A 10,004-nucleotide genomic window follows, 5' to 3' on the forward strand; every position below is an offset into this window, starting at 1 on the left:
GGAGCGACGGGGAGGACGGGGACGGTGAGGGGGGGAGACGGTGGATCTGAGCGCGGTAGGGAAGGCGTGGGTAGCGGGTACGTGGGGGCCGGTAAGCGGGGATGGGATGGTAGGCGGAAAGGAGGTAGGCCCAGCACACCAGACCATTCCTTTTCTTTGCAGGCGGGGGACCGACAGCTGGGGTGCCGGACTTGGTAGAGCTGGGAGCGGCTCGACGGCACCAAGGAGAAGGGAGGGTGGAGCCTTGGGCGGCGTATCCTGTACCGGCGGGGGATCCCGGCGCTGCTGGCATAAGTAGGCCCGGTACGTGCTCGCCAGCCCCAACACCCATGGGGTCACAGCGCCCCGGGGGACAGCGGCAGAGGAGCAACGCAACGGAGGATGTTGGTTTACTGAACAGGCAGTTGGCGCCTCCAGCGGGGAGTGCTGGGGTTGTAGGGCAGGAGGAATTAGACTACGAGGAAGATAGCGTGGAAGAGGGGGAGTTGCGTGATGTGGAAGACAGGGCGGGGGGCCGAGTAATGCTGTGACTAGTTTTTTGCAGGTGTCACGACGCCAGGCGCGGCCCACGGGTCGGACATCGAGGTGGGAGACCAATTCGGCCCTCAGGACAGGACGCCAGGAGCGGCGAACAGAGACACTGGCACCAGGTAATAAACATTTGCTCGGGCGCCCAGTGATGGTATCCAGAGGAGTGGGGGGGCCTGTTGAGGAGGGGGTGGTTGGGGGGAGGTTGAGCAGGGGAGCGTATGTGGTGGATGTGTCTGTGGGCACGGACGGTGCAGGTAAGGGGGACGAAGGGAAGAGCGACACGGGGGTGATGGACAAGAAGGGGACAGGCGACGGTAAGACAGGGGAAGGGGAGACGAAGTTGGAAAGTAAGGAGCTCAAGATCAAACGGTTGCCGTATATGGGGGTCACAAAGCCCTTGGGGGCGCATCTGATGGTGACGACTAAAGAGAGGATATGGAAAGGGGAATACGTGGAGATGCTCAAACTTCTGCACAGGGAGGTCAGGGCTAAGGAGGGCTCGAAGGAAGAGGAGTTTGAGTTGGCAAAGCAGCCTAAGGTGCCGTTGACGATAGAAAATTGGACGGCGGCTTTTCTCATTTACGCTAGTGTGTATTGTGAGAAATTTCCAGAGAGGTCGGTGGCCATGTTTAAATATATGGATGTAATTCGGAAGGCACAAATTACAGGGGGTGGATATGCACAGGCGCAGTACGACGAGGAGTTCAGGGCGCGCATAGCTTGGGATACGGAGGCAAAGTGGGGAGAGCTGGACACGGATCTGTGGCAGCACACGATGGGGCTCGCGGGGTCGGGGAAGACCATTTTTACGGCCAGCGGGCTACCGCTCGTGTATCAGCCCTTTCGAGGGGGTCCCACCCGAGGGGGGGTGGGAGGAGCGGGCAGAGGTACGGCAGGAGAGAAAGGTGCGTGCTGGGACTATAATAAGGGAATGTGCACGCGGGAATATTGCAGTTTCCGGCACGAATGCTCAGGCTGCGGAAAGCGGCATGCGTTGGTCAAGTGCTGGGGGGCACAGGGACATTTGCCAGGGGGTCAGCAGTGGCAGTCCGGCACCTTTAAGGCTGGGGGACAGCAGCAGTCACAACAGACGGGAGGAGGGAGGGGGGCTAAGGGGACTGTGCCAAAGGGCTCATACTCCGGTTAAAGTGGAGGTTTTGTTGGGGGCTCTGGGGGGGTATCCGGACAGGACAGCGGCAGAGCGACTACGGTTGAGATTTCTGGATGGGTTCAGGCTGGGGTATGAGGGTCCAAGGGTACGTAGATGGGCAGACAATTTGAGATCGGCGCGGGAGCACCCACAAGTGGTACAAGCGAAACTGGATAAGGAGGTACAGGAGGGCCGCATGGCGGGACCCTGTCAGAATCCTCTTACCTTGTGCCTGAATCTTCCACAGAAGCAGATGATAGCTCCCAAATCCCCGACGTGGTTGCCAAATCAGAACACTGAAATTTGCACTCACGGGGGGGAAAGGGGAATTGGAAAAGAAAGAGATACTGGCTGCGTGTTTAGGAACTGCCCAACATCTTCTATTTGGAATCTTCTAGTGTTGACTCCCACATCTGTCTATTGACTCGTGAAGTGATAGGGCTGGACCTGCAGAGGGCGGAAGAACAGACTTATGTCTCTAAGCTCTACTCAACCTCTCCACCCACCTCCCTCTAACACTGGTAACCTCCCTCTGACACTGTAACTACCTGAATAACACAGCAGACTTGCCCCTCTCTTAGTGTGTGGAGAAGGTTGGTAATCAAGTTAATGCTCGAAATTTCCAAACAACCAAAGCAATAAGAGTCTGAAGTCCTTCTTTCTTGAGAGGAAAAGGCAGGACAAGTTCAAGAATACTTCAAAGGATACAGTTTCTGTGATGTCTTTTTCAAGCGAATAGCAATGTTAGGTCTTACTTATTGCTGGATAGTTGATGCTGAACTGATAACAAGAATCTCTTCAGGAAAAAACTCTTCAAATTCTAGGTCTTCTGTGAATCCTGACGAGAACTTCTCTCAGGAAGGGGAAAAAGTACGGAACTCAAGATTTGGGAACAGCGTTCCCGATGTGCACATCCTACCGCTAAAAGCGGGAGAAAAATCAGGGTGAAAACGAAGTTGAAAGTCTCTTCAGCGCTGGTGCTGAAGTCGAACGTTGCTTTCGTCTCAAAATGTCAGTTGAAGTGCGCGGCTCAAAGGGAGCTCGCGCTAGAGGTTTACCTGGGCTCGAGACCTTAGTCAAAAGACTAGAGCGCTCAGATCTCAATCGATGGCGGCCGCCATCTTGGATTTCCTCGGAGCCGGTTTCCGCAATCAAGCGCAGCAATTTCTGCATAAGGAACCACAAGTGCTGTCGCGCTCTTCTGAATCTGGAACGAGGAACCATTTTGCATCTTCTTTGGATAGAGGAGGAGGTAAGAACAGCTGTAATCGAGTTCTTGACAGTACCTCCCTCTAAAGATCGTCCTCCCAACCTTGGCTTGTTTGGGTGAATGTCATGAAATTGTTTCACTAATCTAGCTGCGTGGACATTATCTGCTGGTTTCCAGGACCTTTCTTCTGGGCCATAACCTTTCCAGTCTATGAGGTAATGCAATCTTCCACTCTTAACTCTTGAGTCTAAAATTCTTTTTACTTCGTATTCTGGGTGTGAATCTATAGTGACTGGGTTTGGTGGGGTAGTTAATCTGACGTTAGTTGGGCTCTTTTTTAGGAGAGAAACATGAAATACCGGGTGGATTTTCATTTGAGGAGGCAAGGTAAGTTTAACTGTGACTGGATTGACAATCTTGTTTATCTTAAAGGGGCCCAGAAATCTAGGTGAAAACTTCCTGTTTCCCTTGAGATGTAAATGCCTAGTGGACAACCAGACCAAATCTCCCCTAGAATAATTTGGGTTTGACCTTCTTTTTTGATCAGCATACTTCTTGTAAGTTTCTTTTGCCAAATTTAAATTTTTTCTAGCAGATTGATAAGTTTCTAGAATCTGTTCTTTAAGACCTTTGACTGCTGGGACCTTATCTTCTGATCTTCCCAAAATTATGTTCGGATGTCTACCCGAGTTCAAATAGAATGGTGAAAACCCAGTGGAGGCGTGAACAGCATTGTTATAAGCAAACTCGGCAGTCCAAATGAGGTCTGGCCATTCACCTTCTTGATCTAGAAGGTACAGACGAAGGTATTGTTCAATTTCTTGATTTACCCTCTCCGTCTGACCGTCAGTTTCTGGATGATAGCTTGTCGAGAATCGGGAATCTATTCCTAACTGCCGCATAAAGGCTCTCCAAAAATGAGAGACAAACTGGGTTCCACGGTCAGAAATTACAACTACTGGAATTCCATGTGCTCGAACTATGTGTTGAGAAAACAGCTGGGCCAATTGGGGGGCTGTGGGAAGCTTCTTTAAAGGGATAAAATGGCTCATTTTGGAAAAGGTATCTACAAATACCAGAATGGTACTAAAACCCTGACTGGTTGGCAAATCTACAATAAGATCCATAGTGACAGTGTGCCAGGGATGAGGAGCTATGGGAAGAGGTTGGAGTTTTCCCTCAGGAGCCTGTCTATTGGATTGTCCCCTAATGCACTTATCACAAGAGCGGATGTATTGTCTCACTTGAGGGATCATAGTGGGCCACCAGAAATATCTTTTTAGCAATTCCGTAGTCTTTAAGACTCCTTTGTGCCCAGCTAAAGGATCATCATGACAAGCTTGCAGAGCAGACTCTCGAATTTCTTCTGTTGGCAGATACAAAGTCTCTTTCACATAAGGAAGATTGTTAATCACTGTTCTTTCTTCGTCTTCTTTAGCCCAATTCTGAATTTCTTCATCAGACATTGACTCTCGAATTTTCTTTTTTATCTCGGAAAATTGTAAGACACATATAATTTTTTCAGCTGGTATAATTGATTTTTTCTGGTTTTCCTCAATTTTTGAAACAGTTCCCAATCTGGATAAGGCATCAGCTTTTCCATTAGCTGCTCCGGGCCGGTAAGTGATCGTGAAGTTGAAATCGGCAAAAAAAGCGACCATCTTAATTGTCTGGCAGTGAGGGTTTTTGCTGACTTCAAGAATTGAAGATTTTTATGGTCAGTAAATACAGTAACCACATGTCGAGCGCCCAGCAAATAATGACGCCATTCTACGAAGGCGTCTCTTACTGCCAATAGCTCCTTGTCTGCTATTGAGTAATTAATTTCTGGAGGAGTCAATTTTCTGGATCTGAATGCCACTGGATGGAGTTGTCCAGTTTCCTTGTGTCTTTGGGACAATATACCACCTATAGCCAGATCTGAGGCATCCGCTTCAACATAGAATGGTTCTTCTGTATCAGGGTGAAGGAGAATTGGTTCTGAAGTGAAGGCATTTTTGAGAAACTTGAAGGCTGCCTCTGCCTCGCTGGACCAATGAAAGGTTACTCCTTTTCTTAGAAGTTTGGTGATGGGAGTTACACGTTTTGAAAATTCTTGAATGAAACGGCGGTAAAAATTGGCGAATCCAAGAAAGCTTTGGACTTCCTTAACACTCTTGGGGGAGGGCCAATCCAAAATCGCCTGAATCTTTGCAGTATCCATGGAGATTCCTTTTTCAGATAAGACGAACCCCAAGAACTCCACCTCCTTTACGTGAAAGGCGCATTTTTCTAGCTTCACGTATAGATTATTCTCCAATAACCGTTGTAGAATTGCTCTAACATGTGGTACATGTTCCTCTTGGCTCTTGGAAAAAATCAAAATGTCATCAATATAGACCACGGCAATGTGATCAAGGAATTCTCTCAGGACGTCGTTGACAAAATGTTGAAATGCCGCTGGGGCATTGCATAAACCATAGGGCATTACTTGGTATTCGAATAACCCGAATCTAGTCCGGAAGGCAGTTTTCCACTCATCCCCTTCAGCAACTCTGATCAAATGGTAAGCTCCACGAAGATCTAATTTAGTGAAGATTTTCGCTTCTTTCACCTGATCGAGAAGCACAGAGATGAGTGGCAATGGATATCTGTTTTTTACCGTAACTTGATTCAATGCCCTATAGTCAATGCACGTTCTTAACTCTTCATTCTTCTTTTTGGGAACGAAGAATAAGGGAGAGGAGACGGGTGATTGGGAGGGACGAATGAAGCCATTAGCCAAATACTGGTCTAAGTATTCCTTCAAGAACTGATTTTCTTTTTCCGTGAGTGCGTAAATTCTGCTACATGGCAGATTGGCTCCAGGTTGCAAATCAATCTTGCAATCGTATGGCCTATGTGGAGGGAGTTCTTCAGCCTTGGACTTGTCAAACACGGCCATTAAATCCTCATATTCTTGGGGAATAGTTATGGTTTCTATAGCTCCGATCACGTTCGGTTTGAAGGCTAAAGACTTAGTAGGAGACGTCTGATGTTGAGTTTCTGAAAGGTTATAACAATGCTTGTGGCAATAGTCCGTTCTAAGTTTCACGGTTCTGGTCTCCCAATTTATTTCTGGATTGTGCTCTGTAAGCCAAGGTAAACCTAGGATCAACTGGAATTGGGGAGCATCAATAAGATTGAAGGAAATTTTCTCGAGATGTCCCTGATGATGCCTTAACTCCACCGATTCGGTTTCATTAGTGATTGGGCCTGAGGTCAAGTTGGTACCGTCCACTGCTCGAACTGGTTCAGCGATTTTCTTTTTAACAAAGTTCATTCCAATTCTTTTGGCATATTGTATGTCGCAAAAGTTGCCTGTAGCCCCAGAATCTAACATCACAGGAACATCCTTCAATTCGTTAGTTCCAAAACTCAGATCAAAGGGTACTGTAAGATGCGGAGAAGTTGATTGTAGAGTGTTCGCCAAATGTTGAAATCCAAGAGTCGGCTTTGTTTGAACATCCATCAGGGCAACTCTTTTCACTGATGGAGCTTCTCTTTTAACGGATTATTCGTCTTGGGTTTTTTAGGACATTCTTTCACAAAGTGCCCCGACTGACCACAATACAAACATAAATTTCCAGACCTTCTTTTTTCTTTTTCTTCCTTGGAAAGAGGCCCTCGGACACTTCCAATCTGCATGGGTTCTTCTGGAGAGTGCGAATCTGGAATCTTAGCATTTTCGGTTCTACCCCGATCAAATCGTGGAGGAATGGGTCGAAATTCGCTCTTTCGTTCTGATCTTCTTTCAAATAGTCTTTGATCAATTTGTAATTCCAGATCTATTAATTTGGTGAACTACGGTGGGTCTATCCGGAATTTGGGCCAGGGCGTCTTTTAATTCTTCCTTCAACCCTCTGTAGAAAATTGCAGCTCTTTTGGCTTCTGGCCATTCCGTCTCAACAATTAATTTATTGAATTGGGCCAAATAGGAAATTAGATCTCGGTTCCCTTGTCTTAAATCAAGTAACTCGTTATCTGTTGCTTGAGAGATGGCTCGACGGTCGAAGATCCGAAGAAATTCTCTTTTGAAATCTTCAAAGTTGTACAGCACAGGATCATTACGGGAAACAATAGGCAAGGACCAAGAGGCTGCGTTACCGCTCAAGTAAGACAATACAAAGGCTGTTTTAGACTGGTCTTCAGCAAAAATTATTGGTCTACAAAGGAAGTGCAACGAGCATTGAGTTAGAAAAATTTGCGCCTTTTGAGGGTCCCCATTAAAGCGCTCTGGAGGGGCTAAAGGAATTATAGGGGAAATGGAATGTATGACTTGAGTGGTTATCTCGGAAGTGGGGCTAGGGAAATCTTTCCTTTCGGGTCCTCTAGTCTGAGACGAGGGCCCGGGGATGTAGGCATTTAACTTCTGTATAAGCTGCTGATTCTCAATCTGAGATCTTTTAATTCCTTCCTTTAATTCTTTATTTTCTTCTATCACTAAGGTCAATTGTTGCTGCATGTTTCCAATTAGGGTGGCTAAAGCATTTACATCTAATGCCTCCGTCATCCTGCTTGGGTGGAATAAGCGGCACTTCAATCTGTCAGAATCCTCTTACCTTGTGCCTGAATCTTCCACAGAAGCAGATGATAGCTCCCAAATCCCCGACGTGGTTGCCAAATCAGAACACTGAATTTTGCACTCACGGGGGGGAAAGGGGAATTGGAAAAGAAAGAGAGACTGGCTGCGTGTTTAGGAACTGCCCAACATCTTCTATTTCGAATCTTCTAGTGTTGACTCCCACATCTGTCTATTGACTCGTGAAGTGATAGGGCTGGACCTGCAGAGGGCGGAAGAACAAACTTATGTCTCTAAGCTCTACTCAACCTCTCCACCCACCTCCCTCTAACACTGGTAACCTCCCTCTGACACTGTAACTACCTGAATAACACAGCAGACTTGCCCCTCTCTTAGTGTGTGGAGAAGGTTGGTAATCAAGTTAATGCTCGAAATTTCCAAACAACCAAAGCAATAAGAGTCTGAAGTCCTTCTTTCTTGAGAGGAAAAGGCAGGACAAGTTCAAGAATACTTCAAAGGATACAGTTTCTGTGATGTCTTTTTCAAGCGAATAGCAATGTTAGGTCTTACTTATTGCTGGATAGTTGATGCTGAACTGATAACAAGAATCTCTTCAGGAAAAAACTCTTCAAATTCTAGGTCTTCTGTGAATCCTGACGAGAACTTCTCTCAGGAAGGGGAAAAAGTACGGAACTCAAGATTTGGGAACAGCGTTCCCGATGTGCACATCCTACCGCTAAAAGCGGGAGAAAAATCAGGGTGAAAACGAAGTTGAAAGTCTCTTCAGCGCTGGTGCTGAAGTCGAACGTTGCTTTCGTCTCAAAATGTCAGTTGAAGTGCGCGGCTCAAAGGGAGCTCGCGCTAGAGGTTTACCTGGGCTCGAGACCTTAGTCAAAAGACTAGAGCGCTCAGATCTCAATCGATGGCGGCCGCCATCTTGGATTTCCTCGGAGCCGGTTTCCGCAATCAAGCGCAGCAATTTCTGCATAAGGAACCACAAGTGCTGTCGCGCTCTTCTGAATCTGGAACGAGGAACCATTTTGCATCTTCTTTGGATAGAGGAGGAGGTAAGAACAGCTGTAATCGAGTTCTTGACAGACCCTTTCAGGATTGGCCCCTGCATAATTTGATTGTGTCACCCATTGGAGTGGTGCCCAAAAAAGAGCAGGGTCAGTTTCGCTTGATTAAGCATCTGTCATGGCCGGAAGGTGGGTCGGTCAATGACTTTATTGAGGAAAGTGCGGCCACTGTATCTTACTCCTCTGTTGACGTGGCTATGTCACTGGTGGTGACCGCAGGCGCAACAGCGCAGATGGCAAAGTGCGAAATAAAGTCAGTTTTCCGGCTGCTGCCAGTTCACCCAGATGACTGGGATCTGTTGGGCATACAATTCGGCGGCCACTGGTACGTGGACAAAGCATTGCCGATGGGCTGCTCCATGTCTTGCGCACATGTTTCAGCACGTTCCTACAATGGTTGTTTACGGAACGGACGGGTCACCAAGGCGTGACGCATTACTTGGATGACTTCTTGTTTGTCGGCACCTCGGGCTCCGCGGACTGCCAGACGGCTCTGGACAGTTTCCAAGAGATCACGAGGGACATGGGGGTGCCACTGGCCCCAGATAAAAAACAAGGGCCTAGCACGGCACTGGCTTTCCTAGGCATTGAACTGGATTCCGTGTTGATGGAAGCGCGCCTTCCGGCGGATAAGAAACAAAACATGTTGGAGCTGCTGGCGAGTGTGTTGGCACGACAAAAAGTGATGGTCAGGGACATCCAGGTGTTGCTGGGACATCTCAATTTCGCCTGTAGGGTGGTCAGAGTAGGGCGGACGTTCTGTAGGTGACTGGGGAGAGCATTGGAGGGGCAGAGACCCCCGCACCACCATGTTCGGCTGTCTGCCGGGGTGAGGGAAGACTTGAGGATGTGGCAGTTTTTCCTGCAGCAGTTTAACGGGGTGCCATTGATGAAAGAGGTGGACATGGTGTGGGACGTGCAGATTTTCTCAGATGCGGCGGGGAGCAAGGGTTTTGGGCTTTACTGGCAGGGGAGGTGGTGCGCGGAACCCTGGCCCTCAGACTGGTTGGCGGGCGGCAGGAGTATTGCCTTCTTGGAATTCTTTCCCTTGGTAGTGGCGGTCACATTGTGGGGAGCTTTGTTGGCCCACAAGAGGGTCACGTTCAGGATTGACAACATGGCTGTGGTGCAGGTGGTCAACAGGCAGTCGGCAAGGGACGAGTAGGTGCTCAAGTTGTTGAGGGTTTTTGTGCTGGGGTGCTTGAGACATGATATGGCGTTTCGCGCGGTGCATGTGCCAGGTGTGGACAATGACATTGCAGATGCTTTGTCTCGTTCGCAGTGGGGGAGATTCCGTGGGCTCACCAAGGATGCGGACGTGAATCCAGACAGAATGCCGAACCAACTATGGGAAGTAGGCAACACAGGATGCTACAATTGGTTTTAGGCTCATTAGCACAGTCTACACGGTTGGCATACCGGGCGGCATGGGAGGAGTTTGTCCGTTCGGGGGCGAGGTGGCGGGTTTCCGGGGCGGCCAGACAGGAGGATGTG

The sequence above is a fragment of the Triturus cristatus genome, chromosome 9, assembly GCF_964204655.1.
Source record: "Triturus cristatus chromosome 9, aTriCri1.1, whole genome shotgun sequence".
In the NCBI taxonomy this organism is placed as follows: Eukaryota; Metazoa; Chordata; class Amphibia; order Caudata; family Salamandridae; genus Triturus; species Triturus cristatus.